Source organism: Mesocricetus auratus, unplaced genomic scaffold (genome assembly GCF_017639785.1).
Source record: "Mesocricetus auratus isolate SY011 unplaced genomic scaffold, BCM_Maur_2.0 Super-Scaffold_100676, whole genome shotgun sequence".
Classification (NCBI taxonomy): domain Eukaryota; kingdom Metazoa; phylum Chordata; class Mammalia; order Rodentia; family Cricetidae; genus Mesocricetus; species Mesocricetus auratus.
This window is the reverse complement of record NW_024429266.1, coordinates 185771078-185788522: the sequence shown is the minus strand read 5'-3', so window position 1 is coordinate 185788522 and position 17445 is coordinate 185771078. Positions and strand designations below refer to the sequence as shown.

At 44.1% G+C, this 17445-nt stretch overlaps 1 pseudogene; it reads right to left on the bottom strand.

The window, feature by feature from the left end:
* Positions 1-14383, bottom strand: part of LOC101843360 — a 30637-nt pseudogene extending 16254 nt beyond the window's left edge.
* Positions 14384-17445: the final 3062 nt, after the last annotated feature.

Genomic DNA, 17445 nt, shown 5'->3' with positions numbered 1-17445 from the left:
CACATTTATATATGTGCACCAGGTATGTGTGTGGAAGTCAAGAAGCCATTTGATCTCCTGGAACCAGAGTTACAGATAGTTGTACACCACATGCATGCAGGTGCTGGGAACCAAACCTGGGAGTTCTGCAAGAGCAACAAGTGTTCTTAAAAGCTGAGCCATCTCCTCAGCCCCTAGAAATACTGCATACAGCTCACCCAGGTTCCTGCCATTGCTGTAACATTACATGGGAAATGACTGGTGGGTGAGCTGGTGCAGCTGGAGGTGTAGCTCAGTGGCAGGGTGCCTGTCTCAGTGTGAGCTCAGTGGCAGGGTGCCTGTCTCAGTGTGAGCTCAGTGGCAGGGTGCTTGACTCAGTGTATGAGGCTCTGAGTCCAGCACAAAAATAATAAAGTCTTTCAAAAGCTTCAGCTACAGAGGGTTGGGGAGACGGTTCAGTGGTAGGGACAGTTGTTGCTCTTGCAGAAGACCGGAGTTTGATTCCCAGCCTCCACAATTGGTTGCTCTCACAACATCTGTAATACCTATTCTAGGGAATTCATTGCCTTATATGCAGACAAAACAGACACACACACACACACACACATACACATACATACACACACACACACACACACACACACACACTTCCTGTTACTATGACCAAATACCTAACAAAAGCAACATAAAGGTGCAAAGATTTATGTTGCCATATGACTTCAGCCCATCATGTCAGGGAAGGCCTGATAGAGCAGTCCAGTCGCCTGCTGTCTCCCAAGGAAGAAAGCCAGAACCAGTCAGTAATACATGATCCTCGACGCCTCTAGTGGCCTACCCTTGTCAGTCAGGCCCCACCTTCCTATTTATTTGGTTGGTTTATCTTTATTTTTGGTCTCTGGTGGTGCTCTCATTAGATTCTGTGGTTCGAAAACACAGTGCAGAAAGTAGAAATGTGGGGACATGGATGAGTTGAATAGATGAAAACCAATCATTTCAGAACCTCCCAAGTTTCTGTGCTGCTATTTTCCAGGGGAATAAAGAAGCTAACTTGAGTGTAGGGGGTCTTATATTTTATTTGCACCATCCTTGGTTTCTTCTTTACTATAAGGCAGAAAGAAGGCTTTCTCGAAGAAACCAGGAAAAGCAATGAGTCATCCAGGGGAGGGGGTTTGTAACACTTCAAACTCAAATGTCTATCAAGAACAAGTAGAGAATATAAATAAAAATTGGGGACTGTTAGCAACTAGACTGGGCTTGCTCTCTGTCTAAAGGGATTGAGCATGATGTTAATGGTTCCTACAGGGCAAAAATGTGGACCCTGAAATGTTCAAAAGACGTTATCAGTTTAGATTTGATGTAAGATATGAATTCTCAAATGTTCTCAGTGCTTCACATTTCTGGGCAAGTGGTCCGATAAAGTGCCTATTAGCAGCCTGCATTGTAGGAAAGCGAGGCAACAGTCCAATAGTACTGCCCGGGCTTAACTCCTGGCTCTAGGTACTGTGTCATGAACAGTGCTATCAGAAGTCGCATAACCCGTGCTTCATTCCCTCCCTTCTCTAAAATCAGGACAGAGCCTCAAGGATTGCCAGAAGGGTGAAGACGATGCACTGGAAGCCATCTTCAGTTTCCTTTTTCTCTAGTCCCCGCCCTCTCCCCTGCTTCTCCTTGCACAATAAACTAACACTAACCCTCCTTCCACATCCTTGCTTAAAGCACACCAAGGAGCACTTTTTTCGAATCACTTGTCACATGTTTTCCTAGAGAAACTCAGCATGATCAACCTAAGAGGTGCAGTGGTGGGCCAGCTCTCATCCACCCCACTTCCAGCTGTGACGTCAAGCAAACCTGGGGAGTAGTTTCTCTCTGTCTCTCTGCTGATGTGCTCTTCAAAAGATAGGAGCATGGGGGCCACATCAAAGCAACTACGTTTCCAAAATTAAATTCTGGCAGTATACTCAGCAGTGGTGCTGACTGGTGAAAGCAGAGGGAGGATCCTGAGCCGGCAGAGAAACCTTCCAGCTTGCAGTCTCGGGCTTTCAAAGGGGAATGAGGGGAACATAACTATAGGAGAAGGGGAGGCAGTGTCCCAGGCCTATAACATTGCAAGGCTGGGGCTCCAAACAAGCCTGAGACCTGCAGAAACTTCTCAGAAACAGAAAAGGCTGCTTTGTGCAAGTGTGTTGGGAACAGGAAGAAAAGGGAAGAGTTAGGGCCAGTGCTGGGAGCAGATGGTGTAATGTTAGCAGATGACAGACAGACAGGCAGACAGGCAGGCAGCAGAGTTACCCAAGTCCTACTTAGTGTCCATCATCTCTGTCTCCAAGAAGAATCTTCAAAGGGGAACAGGTAGTGTAAGCATGTGAAAAGGAAATTGTAGCCCTGGGTGTGAAGCTTTACGGAAAGTGAACACCCACCTTGGGTTTAGGATAGATCCCTGGGGATGGAAAGAACTTGCAGATCTAATCATGGAGTTGCTATCAGGAATTTTGCAGGAGTCTTGGTATTCGTGCCAAAGGATTAGAGATGGGCAACTAACTGTCCAAGTTGTCAAAAGTGAGGAATGTGTAGGTTAGGGAAACGCTGCACTAACGAGCTCAGCTTTGATCCACAGCAAACTCTAACCTGTATTATTAAAGAGAGATTGTAATCACCTAGAAAAGGAAGCGGTGATCTCAAGCAGCCAGGGCAAGCTGTGTAGACAAACCACACTATGCTATTGTCACCTCATACTTTTCTCTTTTGGAAGATATCCAAAACTCACAGGACTGTTTCTAGCGATTCTCTCAGCAAGGCTGTGAACAAAACATGTTATAAGCTGGGTAGCTAGAGACTGAGAGACCTACTGGTTGAAGGCCTCGTTGAACAAACCACGGTACCAAGGAAGGCAACAGACAAAGTTGTACTAACTCAGGGGACTGAACAGGATGCCACCAGCCCTTGTTTGGGTCCAGTGACACAGTGTGCCAGCTTGTACATGTGGACTGACACAAAGCAAGAAGAGTAACTAACATGCCGCCGTGTGGTAGAGGCGGGATGGGCTTCCACCAACAAGAAGCCAAAAGAAACACAGCAGGAAGGAATGGGAAGGAAACAAAGGTTCTTTATTTCAGCTAAAAAAGAAAAGCTTGAAAAAGCTCAGTTCTTTGAGGCACTGAGGCAAGACAACATGAAAAAGTCTTAAGAATGTTAGCTAAGAAAAGCTCAGCGTGACCAAAGGAACAATTCTTGGTACAGATACAAGACAAATGAACAAACAAACAAACAGAAATGAGCAAACCTTGATGTTTGAGAGGAATTTGTTCAGAGCAAGGGCGGTGAGACCGAGGCTATTGTTGGCCTCGTCAGCATCTGAGCATCATGGCTTATTATGGGGTACCAGGCTTCCTGCACTGCCAACTTTGTAATTGTTTTAGTCAGGAAAGAAAAATACAGTCATCACAAACGGCAGAGTGGTAGAAAGAAGAAAAAAATTACTTTACATTCACCTCATAGACAATTGTTGCCATCTTGGTATATATCCCTGAAGTATCTCTCTCTCTCTCTCTCTCTCTCTCTCTCTCTCTCTCTCTCTCTCTCTCTCTCTCTCTCTCTCTCTCTCTTTCTCCCTCCCTCCATCCTTCCTTCCTTCCTTCCTTTTGCATGCCTCAAGGAGCTACATGGAGAGAACCATTCAAAATGAGATTTGTGCACTTATATTCTTCATTAATAAAACTGACACTAGGACTGGGGGTATGGCTCAGAGAGCATTGTAAAATAAATAAGTGAACAAATCAATGAATCATTAGATAGTGAATATTTTCCCCATGTCATTATATAGTCTTTGAAAGCAAGGTTTTGATATGTGTTACCCTGTGGTATGAACATACTTGGTTTCAAGTGCCTCTACCTTGAGTATTTACACTTCCTCTCTTTAGAGGTGGTGGTGGTAAGGTGGCACCCTGATTTTAAAGAGGATACTGACAAAGTAGTGGGCAACCCAAGAAGAATACTGGGTTAGTGAATTGCCCCAGAAATTATGTCACAAGAGGGGTGGTTCCAGAGAGGAGCCCTGACAGCTGTTCATCAACTTCCATAATGCCATCAAATGGGAAAAGGAGTGAATTCATTTTGTGTGGCTCCGGCAGGTCATACTAAGAGCAGAGAGGTGGATGGAGGGAGTCTGATTCATCCCCATGGATGACAAATTCCTGCAGCCCACCCACAGACTGAGCCAGCCTTATGAGGGAGGAATGATGCAATCCTGGAAAGTGGACAATTGGAGAAAAGACAGCTGCCTGGATCAAGAAAGTGTGAAGAAATACCTATATTCCTCCAAACTGCAAGACTCAGTGCTTCTTTCTGAGTCAAAAAGAGGTCATGAAAAATGTGTCACTTGCAAGTAGTCAAGGTGCCGATGTCATTGATTTGCTGTTGGTGCAAGCAAGCATTATAACTCACAGATACAAGACATTGTTTAATTCTTTTTGTTGCTGTTGTTGTTTGAGACAGGTTTTCTTTGTGTAGCCTTGGCAGTCCTGGAACTTACTTTATAGACCATACTGGCCTCTGCCTACCTCCTGAGTGCTGGGATTAAAGTCATGCACCACCACATTCAACTAGATTTTGGGGGTTTGTTTGCTTTGAACATCATTTTTTTTTTTGCTTTCTTCTTTTTTTATTTTAGAAGTACTCTTATTTTACATATCAATCCTCTCCCCAATTCCCTTGCCCTCCCTTCCTCCCATATTCCCCACCGACCCCCCCAACCCACCTCTACCCACTCCCATGGATACTGAGGCCCTCCATGGAGGACCATCAAAGTCTGTCACATCATTTGGGGGAGGGCCTAGACCTTCCTTCCCGTATCTGGGCTGCAGTAGTATACTTCCTTAGGGAATGGGTTCACAAAGTCGATTTGTGCTCTAAGGATAAACAGTGGCTCCACTGTTAGAGGTCCCATAGACTGCCCTGGCCTCCTAGCTGACACCCACATTCAGAGGGCTTGGTTCGGTCCAATACTGGTTCCCCAGTTTTATGACTAGTGTTTCCGGTTTTGAATATCATTTAATTCTTGTAATAGCTTTGGGAGATAGGAACGGATATTGTCCACTTTTATTGGTGTGCAATTTGAGGTCCATGAGAATTCACCAGGTAAAATCTCCTGCTGTGAAACCTGGACTACCTGAGTTTGATCACGGGAACCCACATAAAATGTTGGGTACGATGGTGTGTATCAGTAATCCCAGAGCTGCTGCAGTGAGCTGGGAGACAGAATCACCTGACACCTCCAAGGTCAGTCAGTCAGGAGTACACAGCACAGTGGGAACAAGAGAGAGTCTGTCTCAAGAAAGTGTGAAGACAGAACCAATTCTGAAACTCCATTCTCTAATCTCCACACATGCTATAACATGTACGTGCGCGTGCACACACACACACACACATGCACACACACACACACACACGCGCACACACACAAGTTTAATTGTAAATTTGAATTTGAGCTCCAAAGTGCTGAGTAAAGTGGCTAAATGTACCCCCCAACTCCTTCGTTCTAGCACTTTCCATGATGGCCACTGCTCCTCCCTCTCTGAGTTCCCAGGCTATCCATCATGAGCCAACAAGCATAGAATCTTTGTCCTTTTTACTGGGTGTATTCAGAATCCATTCAGGTAGGTTTTCAAGCCCTTGAGGGTAGGATTATCTGTTGTTTTGCTTTTGTATCCTATCCTCTTGTCGTCCAACAATCTGTATAAAAGGCAGATCTGATCCTGCCAGCCTCCTGTTTTAAATTCTTCCTGACTTCTCCATCCCTCCCACAGTGACTCTTAGCCCAGTTGAATGGGAACTGGGGACAAGAGACAAGAGATTAGTGGCCATTACCAAATCCTGGGAAGAAATGAAGTACGGGATGAAGCAGCAGAAGCAATCCTGGACCCACCCAAGTTAGATTAGACTTCCTGCTGTGTAAAATAAGTTGTTTACATTTCCCATTTACTTGTTGTGTGAGTATATGCGCATGTATTTAGAGATTGGGGGACAACTTGGGCAGTCACTGCTCTCCTTTCGCCATGTGGCTTCCAGAATTTGAATTCAGGTCATCAGGCTTGGTGGCCAGTGTGTTTACTTGCTGAGGCATCAGGTTGTGATACACCAGTGATTGATTGCTTGATGGATTGATCAATCATGCATTGATTGAGATGGAACTCAGGACCTCATGAACGCCAAGAAAATGCTCTATTCATAGACCTAACATTTCTTGTTGACTAACTTACTTGTAAAACTATTCTAATTAGCATGTCAGATATTTTTCATTTCCTTCGAAAACTATGTCATCAACTTATATAGACATATGCATTTTTATAATCAAGACACTTTTACTTTATATTTGTAATTGTCCTTTTTGGAGATGAGACGAACTATTGATTTTGTTGTTGGTTTAGAAATAAGATTAGTGATCATTCATTAATGCCAATAATGTGTGAAGTCCATGTCACCTGTAAATAGGGGTAGTTTTCCTTTCACTTTAAAATTCTCAACCTATTATTTATTTCCATGTCTTACTGTATTAGCTAAAACTTCAAGCATACTATCCAAAGAAAAAAACTCTGCTTCTTCTTTGCTTAGGTATAAATAAATGTTCATTTCAGACCATCCACAGCATGAGTCCAGTGGGACCTAATCACAGGTATTGGGCACTAAAAGTATTTGCAATTTATTTTATAAATGTTCTTTATTAAACTAGTGTGCTTTTTGTATCTAGTGAGATGAGACTAGGTTGCAAGGATGATAATCGGCTAAAATCCAATAGATGGCACAAGGTGGACACTTACCTTTCATATTTGAGATACTCAGAGGAACCACTTGAAAGAGGGGGCCACGGTCTAGCTGTCCCACCACCTTAAGAAATGCATGCTTTCCTCCAGACATGAAGAAAAAGCACTCACTAAAGTCTCAAGGATGAGGGGTGTGGCTAAGGCTTGCGACCTTGTGCCTCTGCGGGTGTATGCCACAACACTCAGTTTACCTTGCTTCTTCAGTTCACTGCAAACTGATAACTTTTGTCTTTCATTTACGTTCTAATTATATCTGTTAATGTACGTTAATGGCATTGCATGTTTTTATGTGACTTTCATTCCACTCACCTTAGATTATTTTAGACTTCCCATTATGGTTTCCACTTGAATCCAAATGTTAACTATGAATCTATTTCTATTTTTGAAGACATATTTTATTCATATTTTATTTCATATTTTATTTCACTTGTTTTTGAAATGCTCCATTTTGTTTATCAATGTCTAGGTAATTGTAAAATGATCAAAATATGTATGATATGAATTATTTGAAAATAACTTTTTCATGATATGACCAATATTATGAATGTCTTGATGTGAAAATTCTATGATCTTTATGTTCTGCATGGAGGAGTTTGCATAAATCTAATGACTAAATTATGATACTTTTTTCAAATATTATAGATTGCTTGGTCCATATTTTCTGATAGAGAAATGTCAAGAATATATTTTGTATAAAATCATCAAATTTTGTGTATCATTAAAAGTATGTGGTTATGCACATGCAATATTATGATTGCTGCATGAACTTGAAGGATTCATTTTTTATTACCTGGTGTTTCTCTTTTTCTCTGTCCTTTCATCTAAATTACATTTTGTCAAAAAAATAATGTTGCTGCTCAACATTAATATTTGGGAAATGGAATTCTTTCTCGTTCTTGATCTTAAACCTTTGGCTTCACACTTCCCTAGTGGGCAGTTCTGGCCAGATGCATGGTTGGGTCCTGCTCACTGGGTTAGAGGATCCTGGTCTCGATTGTTAGCAGGGACTCTTCCTGGCCCTCATGTGGTTTACCACAGATGCTCATATGCACCGTGTACTCTTCCAGCCAGCCTGGTCCCAGAGCAACATCAGTCCCAAATGGACACGCAGGTGGCTATATTAATTATGAAGCTGTTGGCCATTTGCTATGGTTTCTTAATGGCTAGCTCTGATTTAATTATTAACCCATAATTACTAATATATACTTTTATAGGGACTTATCTTTCTGAGGACACCATCCTGACGCATCCTCTCCTCCCAGGATCACATGGCGATTCTCTTTACTACAATTTCCAGAATCCTCCTCAACTACTAGTCCCACCTATCTTGCTTTCCTATTGGCCAACAGTGCTTTATTTATCAACCAATAAAAGAAACATATACACATATACACTTCCCCCCCATCACGCATGCCAATTTCTACTTGTGCATCCTTTGCAATGTGACTGTCATATGCTTCCTATCAAAACAGTGGTGTCTATTTCTCCCTCCCTTCATCTGCTCTTGTCTGTGAGACTTCTTTTGGCCAGAGGACACTGGTAGAAATGATTCTAGCAGAGGCCTGATCAGTGCTTGGTATTTGAGTATTGTCTGTCTGTCTGTCCCCTTCTACCAGCAGCCTGAGAACATATTTCTGAATTGTGCTTGTGCTGAACAAGTACACAAACTTTTAAATTTTTTCTTCAATTTTAGTATTTGTGTATGGATGTTTTTGCCTGTGTGTACGTACATGCACCACATGTGTACAGGTGCCCACCAAGGTCAGAAGAGGGCATTGGATCCCCTGGAACTGGAGTTAGAGATAGTTGTGAACTGCCAAATGGGTGCTGGGAATTGAACCCAGATCCCCTGAAAAAGTAACAAGTGCTCTTACCTGTGAGCCATGACTCCAGGCCCCACATAGTGTTCTTGTTTTGATTTCCTGAGCAAAGCAGCTGACAATTATTTCCAACAGTATTCACATTGTACCATACACGATGTAGTGATGAGTTAAAGTATTTGAGGGGTTGAAAACACTGTTTTACGGAAGGAACTTGCGTATCCACAGGTCTTGGTATCTGCAGATGTTCCTAGCACCCACCCCATGGTTGGATGCTCGGGGATGACTCTGTTTGTAATGCTGTTTCCTCTGCCAGACAGCTCTCCTACTGTTCCTTTTATCTTTAAGCCCTTCACCAAAAGTCACTTCAGCTGGGATGCAAACTTGTTTGGTTCTTCTGAGGGCAAGACCGTACTACTAAATACTACCATGTAGAACTTTTCCTAGTCTGCTATGTTAGTTTTATTCTAGTGTTTATGTCATCAAGCTTTAAGTTTTAGTTCTTAACATCTCCCCAGCTTGACTGAGAATTTCTTGAAGTCAAATGCCATTCAAGCCATATCCACATGACTGGAGGTCAGTAAAGGACCTGGCACAAGGTGTCACGTACTGAGTGAATGAATGAATGAATGAAAATACAGAAATACAAGGGAAATAGAAAAAAACATGCTTTATTGTTATGTTGTGGTCTCCACAGCAACAATCACTATCTAGGTTTCTGCTAATGTTCTGGACTTCCCCACTGCACCTAAGTGGATACCTCAGTGGACATGGTTCTTCCTGGTGAAGCTTTTCTTACCATCTAGACAGCAAATTACCAGCACAGCACCAGATGAGATATCCGAAGACACCCTTTGTAGAAGTGCAGTGTTTGCAACTGTTGAGGAGCAAGAACAAGTTGCATTTCCTTCCTCAATCTCATGCTGCTGTTTGCTCTACAGAACAGACGGAGGTGTCAGCACCAGTTCCCTTCTCTTCTTTTCAGAAAAGTTGAAAATATGAGGGAAAACACTCAGTTGCTTCAAGTTCCAGTGTATTTAATAGTTTTGATACTTATGAAATCCCAGATGTGTCTATCCTTTAGATTTGGATCTCAGGATGAGGGGTACTTTTTAGTCCATTTTTGACAGAGGATGTCAGTTTTCAAGGAAAATGGTACCTAGTGGTAGTTTGTGCAAGCAGCAATGTTTGCTCACTTGTCCAACTGATTCAGAATCCTTCAGGCTACTTATTATTCCATAGCAAAAGATGCAAAAGAAGGCACAGTGACCTGGAACAAATAGAAGGATTTTTTATCCTTGGAGAGTGGCCCAAGCTTTCTTTTCCTCCAGCTCAATAGACAGTCGTGGTGAAGGCCAAAGTCAACTGAGTAGGATTTTTGTTCTAGAAAAATCTTAGTTCCATCTCCAATCTGTGCATCTTCTGGGAGCAGAAACCCCCAAACTATAGCCTCCTTCTGGCACCTGTCTGTACCCCTTCCACGGGGTCCTTTCCCAGAATGCCCTGGTCAGCAATCCCCCTACAGCATCCATCTGGCTCAGTGGTCTTGCTGGGAGAGGATGTCCTGTCCAAAGCAAGGGATGTACCAGGCAAAGCTTCCATGCTGGAAGCATGGGCAGGAGACAAGGCCAATGTGTCATCCTTTCCCTTACACATGAACTTTACCCCTTGCTTCAAGGAGCTCACCTCTCTGAAAACCTGGACTTAACTCATGTGAGATTCTTTCTCCCTCTCTGATGATTTAGCAAATCCAGACTTAAAATTCTCCACATTGCTATTATTGCCCATGCCTAATGAAAGTTCACAGCTTTATTTCACATTTCCACATTTAACAGATAATTATTAATAGCTTATCCCAATCAATGTTCTACTTCCAAGAAACATACTTTAATTCATGGTAAGTCCCTGGGGATTAATTAGAATTTAACTTAAAGCCACCTAGCATGTGGAATTCCAACTTCTATATTTTACATAAAACGTACTCTACATAACACTGACATCAGCAAGTTGTCTTTCCTCCAGGGCTGGTCACCTGCCCCACTGAGCTGGAGAGAATGGGCACACCCAGAGTAAAGGAGTGAGAGAAAGAGGAAAGAAAGCCTGGGCTCTTAGAAAAAATATGTGGGACTTTCGGGCTTAGCATTTCATCTTTAATGCTAAGCAACCATATGTGTTTGAAAAAGAGAACAAAATAATAACCACTGGTTTAGTTAGGGTTTCTACTGCTGTCTTACAAAGAAAGACATTTAATTGAGTGGCTTGCAGTTTTGGAGGTGTAATCCATTATCATACTGGCAGACACGGTAGCATGCAGGCAGACATGGTGCTATAGAAGGAGCTGAGAATGGAGGAGGAGCTACATCTGCATCCTTGAGACAACAGGAAATGGTCTGAGACACTGAGCACAGCTTGAGCATATATGAGCCCCTAAAGGCCACCTTCACAGTGACACATTTCCTCCAACAAGGCCACACATACTCCACACATACTCGCTTGCTTGCTTGAAACGTTGTCTTACTCTGTAGCATGGGAGAGCCTCATATTCTTACATCTTCCCCCAAGATGAGGGCTTGCTATGCTGCAACTCCCACTGCTGCGGATGGAACTGACCCTGCCTCCTCCTTTCCTGACAAGATGAACATTGTCATCTGAAACCGTGAGCCAAGGCAAGCCTGCCTCCCTTCCGTTGCTTCAGTTGAGTATTTTGTCACTGCCACAAGAGAAGTAGCTAACACATTGTGTATTTTCACTGATATTCTCATCAAGGTCCTTCCAGCTTCTACTGCCGCTGCTACCATGTTTAGACTAATATGCAAGCACCCCACTTGCCTCTTACTTCCTGCACCCCTTACTTTAAACCAAACTCTCTGTTTACATCCCCAGTGACTGACTGACTGCCAAGCTTGCTTCTGGTCCCAGCCTGCAACTTCTACCTCACCTCTCTCACACTGAAGCTGCCCAGAATGACTTGGGCTTGCTTCTGTAGTAACACTCTGTGAGCACCATGGTGTCATTCCCAACCCAAGAAAAAAAAAACAGCTCTGGAAGAGAGACTGTGCTAATTAGCATCTGGTATGCCTTGAACAGTTTCTGGAAGGACTGTGGAAAGGAAATCCATGGAGTTGATTGAAAGGAAGGAAGGACAGATGGATGGATGGACGGACGGACAGATGGATGGGGTTGGGGATGAGTAGATGGGCAGGTGGTTGAGTGAGTGGATAGTTGAATGGGTAGATGAATAGATGTCTAGATGGATGAATTGATGGGTGGGTGGATGGATGGGTGGGTGCCCTCCTGCTATCAATCAAAAGGCCACCAGGAAGGGTCCAGTGAGGGAAAAGAATTGGATACAAATGAAAAGCATGATAAAATTTGGGTCAAAGAAATGCTCACTTTTGCTAGAATCGGTGCCTTCCACTTCATGGTACCTGACGTTGTATCTAAAGGAAATGGGGAGTAGGTAGAGAGAGGCATAGACACTACAGCCAGATCTCTAAGGACCCATCTGCCTCCCTGGACTCCATTTGCCAAGCTTCCTGGACCTCAGATGTCTCACTTCCTTTCACTCCCCCTACTGCATCCCTAAGCCCTCCCCAACAGGGTCCTGTTTCCACGATATCTTTCTTGCCCCATTGCCCCCACTTCCTTCTCTACGTCTGCCTCACCAGATTTATAGAGCCTCCCACCTTCCCATGTACATGTGTCATATCCTAGGGATGAATGCTATTTACCCGCTTGTCCATATGCCCTAGTAAAAGTGCACAGCATCTACCTTTCAGCTTCCCAGTGGCCCCAAAGTCTCACACGCTTTGAAGGTGGCCCAGATACTTATGGGCCATCAGTGTTAACCTTAGGCAGGGGTTAGGTGGGACAGTGCTTGCTTCCCATGAAGCCCTGGTTTCTAACCCCAGCACCAGCTGTACTCCCAGCATTTAGAAGAAGGAAATAGAAGGGTCAAGAGTTCAAGGTCATCTTTGGCCTACATCACATGCAAGGTCATCCTGGGCTACATGAGACCCTGTGCCAGCAACAAATAAACAAAGGAAGAAAACTGCAGGCTGTGGGTTGCATGTCTTTGAGTGCCCATAGCACTCAAATCCTCTAGTGGTACATACTGATGCTTCTGTGTGGTCAGCATGTGCCCTGGGGAGAGTCTTACCCGTGTAGACAGGGGACGGGGCAAAGAAGCCGGTCAATGCCCCATCCTCCCTCTGCAGCTGCTGCCTCTAGGCACTCTCAGAACAGACACCATCCTCAGAGCTGGAAAGCACCACCATGGATCTCTATCTGTTTGTTTCAATTAGAAAAGACAAGACCTCTCTTTGGATGAACTGGTTAGTGGGGTTCAAAGTGTTACAGACACTGCGATGCCTTCACCGGCCTCCACTATGGTGGGGTGGCTGCCCAACTACAAAAGAGTTATATTTATTTTTATATAATGAAAAACTCATTGCTGGACATGGAGTTCTCATTTTGATTTGTTTTCTTTGGAAGAAGCGGCCGGCGGTGGCGGCAGAGCCCCAAGCTGGGTCATTAACATGGCAGCGACAGCAACAAAGACCTTCACAGCCGCTGCCTGTAAACCGTGGATCAAGTTCAAGCATTTATTCTGTTTGAGGCCTCCCAGCGTCTATAAAAGCCCAGCACGATTATATGATCAGTGTCAAGACCCACTTTCCCCTCTTTGTGCTCTGGGATGCGTTTCCTTTGCCCTGTCCCTCCGTGTTGCCACCGCAGCTGCTGTGGCTTTAATAGCAACCCAAGGCACAGACTATTGGAGTGTTCCTTGGGCTTTGTTTTAAACATGGTTTTTGCTTGTGTTAACTACCGCCTGGCTCTCTGACACCCGTGAATGGGGCTATGCAGGGCTGTCAATCAACAACAATAATAATGCCATCTGGGTTTGAATAATACTAATGAGAACAAGACGAAGAAGGGTACTGAGCATTTACATAGCACCTTTGTCCCAGAAGCTCAGAGGGCGTTCGAGATAATCATTCATTCAATGCTCCCAGCTCTGCTGGGCGGTAGATATTATGATCCCACCACAGGAGACTGAGACACAGAGAGGGCAAGTGGCTGGCCCCAAGGTCACACAGTAAGCCATAGATGACACACTACTTAGTCGTTGTGAGGCCCCTGAGCTTTGGTCCTGTGGAGTCACATTGCACTAACTTTCTCTATGTCTGTTTTGTATCATGACTTGTCTGATTTTATTGGATGGAAATAGAAAGAATGTTTTAGGGTAAAGGGCGCTCAAAGATCCTTGGTGTAACAGAAAATTCCATCCAAGTTGGGGACAAGGGAGTTGCACATCACCCCAAGATGTGCATAAATAAGGAGGATGGGAACAAAATCAAAACTAGATACATTAGGAGACAGAGTTCAGTTGTGTAGGAGAGACAGCAGGCTGATCACAGGCAGGAAGGCAATTCAGAAGAACTCATACTGTTATTACACCAAGAGTAAACCCCTATGCTGCCCTTTGCAGATTGTATCAGAGTATCTTTCCCTTTTCAAGCCATTACCACCATCATCATTATCATAATCACCATCATCATCACCATCACCACCATCAGCACCACCATCTCCATCCATATCACTGTCTCCACCACCATCGGAACTACCATCCCTGTCAACATCCTCATCACTATTATTGCCACCACCATCATCATCAGTATATTTATTTATTACTGTCACAATCACTACCACTATCATCACTGTCATCACCACCACCATCATCACAACTACTGTCATCATCTCTACCATCGTCCAAACCACCAAAATCATTGCCCTCATTTTGTCTTCTCGTTTGCTGTCTATCACTACAGACAGGGGGAAAAACAGCTCTCATGAAATCATATAAAGACACGCAATCAAAGTATCTGTCACCTTTACTGTATTCATGCTGCTGTAAGTAACTGTATTTATTCTTGTTTGTTCTGTGTCTTGATTCCATCTCTCAATACATATTGAACAAATGCACATAGCAATGAACCTAACTGTTCTTCGCCCAGAATCTGGCACCCACCCATAGTAGCCTCTATATAGAAGGAACACTCAGCTTTCCCACGTTTTCTTAAACACATGGATGCTGTTAGTGTTTGAGCCACAGATGCATTTGGAAATACCCTTGTGCTGGGAGAATATGAGTTCTCTATAGACAAGCTAAGCCCAATAGGAAAAACTCTCCAGCCTCAGTACAGGGCAAATTGTCCTGAAGAGCTTGGTAAAGCAGAACACAAGCCAAATGACCTCAAATGCCTCTCTGATTCCAGAACGATCTACCTTGGAAATCTGAAGAGGGCAGATGAAACAGACTGAAGTCTGAAGAATCTGTTAGAAGTAGTTCTAACAGGCTAGGTAAGTGTTGAGCTAAATAACTAGTCAGTGTATTGATGCCGAAGTCTCCCAAAGCCTCCCAGCAACTCAATGTATTCTGGGTTCCATGTCCCTTGAAGAGAGACTCTAAATGCTTGGGTTGACACCATCTGTCCTGTTCATAATTTATGGTGTTGCCTGTCCTTTGCCTTTGTCCCTGACCCAGTTTAGAGACACTTCATCACCAGGTCTGAGTCTGCATCTCTTTGGTTTCCAGGGCAAACCTTCTTTGCCAATGAACAAGTAATTTATAAGCTCCAGGCTTTCCATGGGAAAGCTCAAGATAGAACACCCTCTCCATTTCTCAACACTTTGCAGGGCTTCTGACCCTCATTTGATGCTTGGCACATGTCTTCCCTTTCCCGGTACACTCAGCCCTTCCTTAAGACAAAGTCCATGCTGGGCTCCATGTTGTACTGATTGTCAGTGAAGGACCTATCAGGGGTCAAAATAATAATAATAATGACCAATTTGTTTTGCAAGTATCTAATATTGTTCATGGATTCAAATACGCAACACCATCACGTGCTTGCAGCATTCCTCCTGCAGATGGGATTCACCATACCTGCATAGGAAGGCGTATTTGCAGATGGGATTCACTATACCTGCATAGGAAGGCGTATTTGCAGATGGGATTCACTATACCTGCATAGGAAGGCGTATTTGTAAGGTCTGCCTTCAAGAACAGAGAAGGCTCAGCAGTTAAGAGCACTTAAAGCTCGTGCAGATGAGCTAGATGACCTGGGTTTGAGTCCTAACACCACATCAGGTGGCTCACAACAGCCTGTAACTGCAGTATGAGGGGATTGGAGACCTTCTGGCCTCAAAGGGTGACTGCACACATGGTACACAAATTCACACAGGCACACACACACACACACACACACACACACACACACAAGAGAGAGAGAGAAATAAGTCTTTAGAAAAATAATGAGAAATGTTCTCGTCCAATGGTATAGTTTTCAAAGAAATTCTCCCTCCTTCTTCCCTTCTTTTATTCATTCCCTCCTGCCCTTCCATCTTCCTTCCCTCCTTCCTCCTTCTCTCTTTCCTACCATCTACTTGTTCTTCCTAGCCTTTCCTGCTTTCCATCATTTTCCCTCCCTCCTTTCCTTCTTTTCCGTATTAGTTTCTTTTCTGGTCATTGTGATCAAACGCCGGGATGCTGAGAGAGATGAAGGCTAGCACTCAATTGACTTCCTTCCTTTTCCGTTACTCCGTCTAGGAGCACAGCCTATGGGATGGGTACAGTTCAGGGTTGATCTTCCCTCCTCAGCTGACCTCTCTGGAAAACCTCTCATGAACAAACACAACAGGTGTGCCTCATTGTGTGCTGTCTTCTAACCCAACCAAGTTGATAACAGGAGTTAAACATCACTGTTGGGCTGAGGACTCGGCTCAGTCACCGAAACGCTTACCAGAGGAGCCAAGTTCCATTCCCCGCATCCACTTGAAAAAAAATCTAGGTGTGGTGCTGAATGTGTGTAACCTCAGTGATGTGGAATCATCCTTTTGTACACGGTGAAGATTTGTTGCTGTGATTAGTTTAATAAAGAGGCTGACTGACCAGTAGCTGAACAGGATACAGTTAGGTGGAAGAGCCGAACTGAGAATGATGGGATGAGGAAGGGCGGAGTCAGAGAAGTTGCCAGCCAGCTGCCCGGGAAACAGAGCCATGAGCAACGTGGCAAAGCAGAGATATGAAATATGGGTTAATTTAAATATAAGAGTTATGTAGTAACAAGCCTGAACTATTAGCCGAGCGTTTATAATTAATATTAAGCCTCTGCGTGATTATTCGAGAGTGGCTTCTGAGACAGGAAAATTCTGCCTACACCTCAGTATTGATGAGGCAGAGACAGGGAGCACTGGGGGCATGCCAACCAGCCAGACTAGCTTAATGGGCGAGTTCTAGACCAGTGAGAGACTTTATCTCCCCAAAGCAGACGGTGTCTGAGGAACAACACCTGAGGTCGTCTCATCTTCTGGTTTCTACACGCATACATACACAGGGCAGTGGCGAGTGGAGGGTGTTATTTTCCTCCCTTATTGCCTTCCCCCTTCTCCGCCCTTAAAAATCTCATCTCCAGAGAAAGATCCATGAATCCTGTGTCTAGTTTGAGCAAGCATCAGGTACCACAGTAGCCAGCCAGCATTTACACTGTGGCTTGAGGCTTCCGTACCCGCTACCCCAAGATGGCGTCTGTATGCAGATTTGGTGGGCAGTTCCCCCTGTAACCTTGCATACTGAGCTTTGACAGGCCCATCAGAGGTGCATGGCTTCTTCCTCAGAGTCTTCCCTGAGAAAGCTATAGTCTCTGAACATCCCCACTCCCTCCCTCGATCCACCCAGGACATAGCCTGTCTATTCAGCTGAGATGAAGCTCCAAGGCCTGGGACACCTTTGGTTTTCTCAGAGGATTGAGGAGCCTCAGAGTACTGGCCCC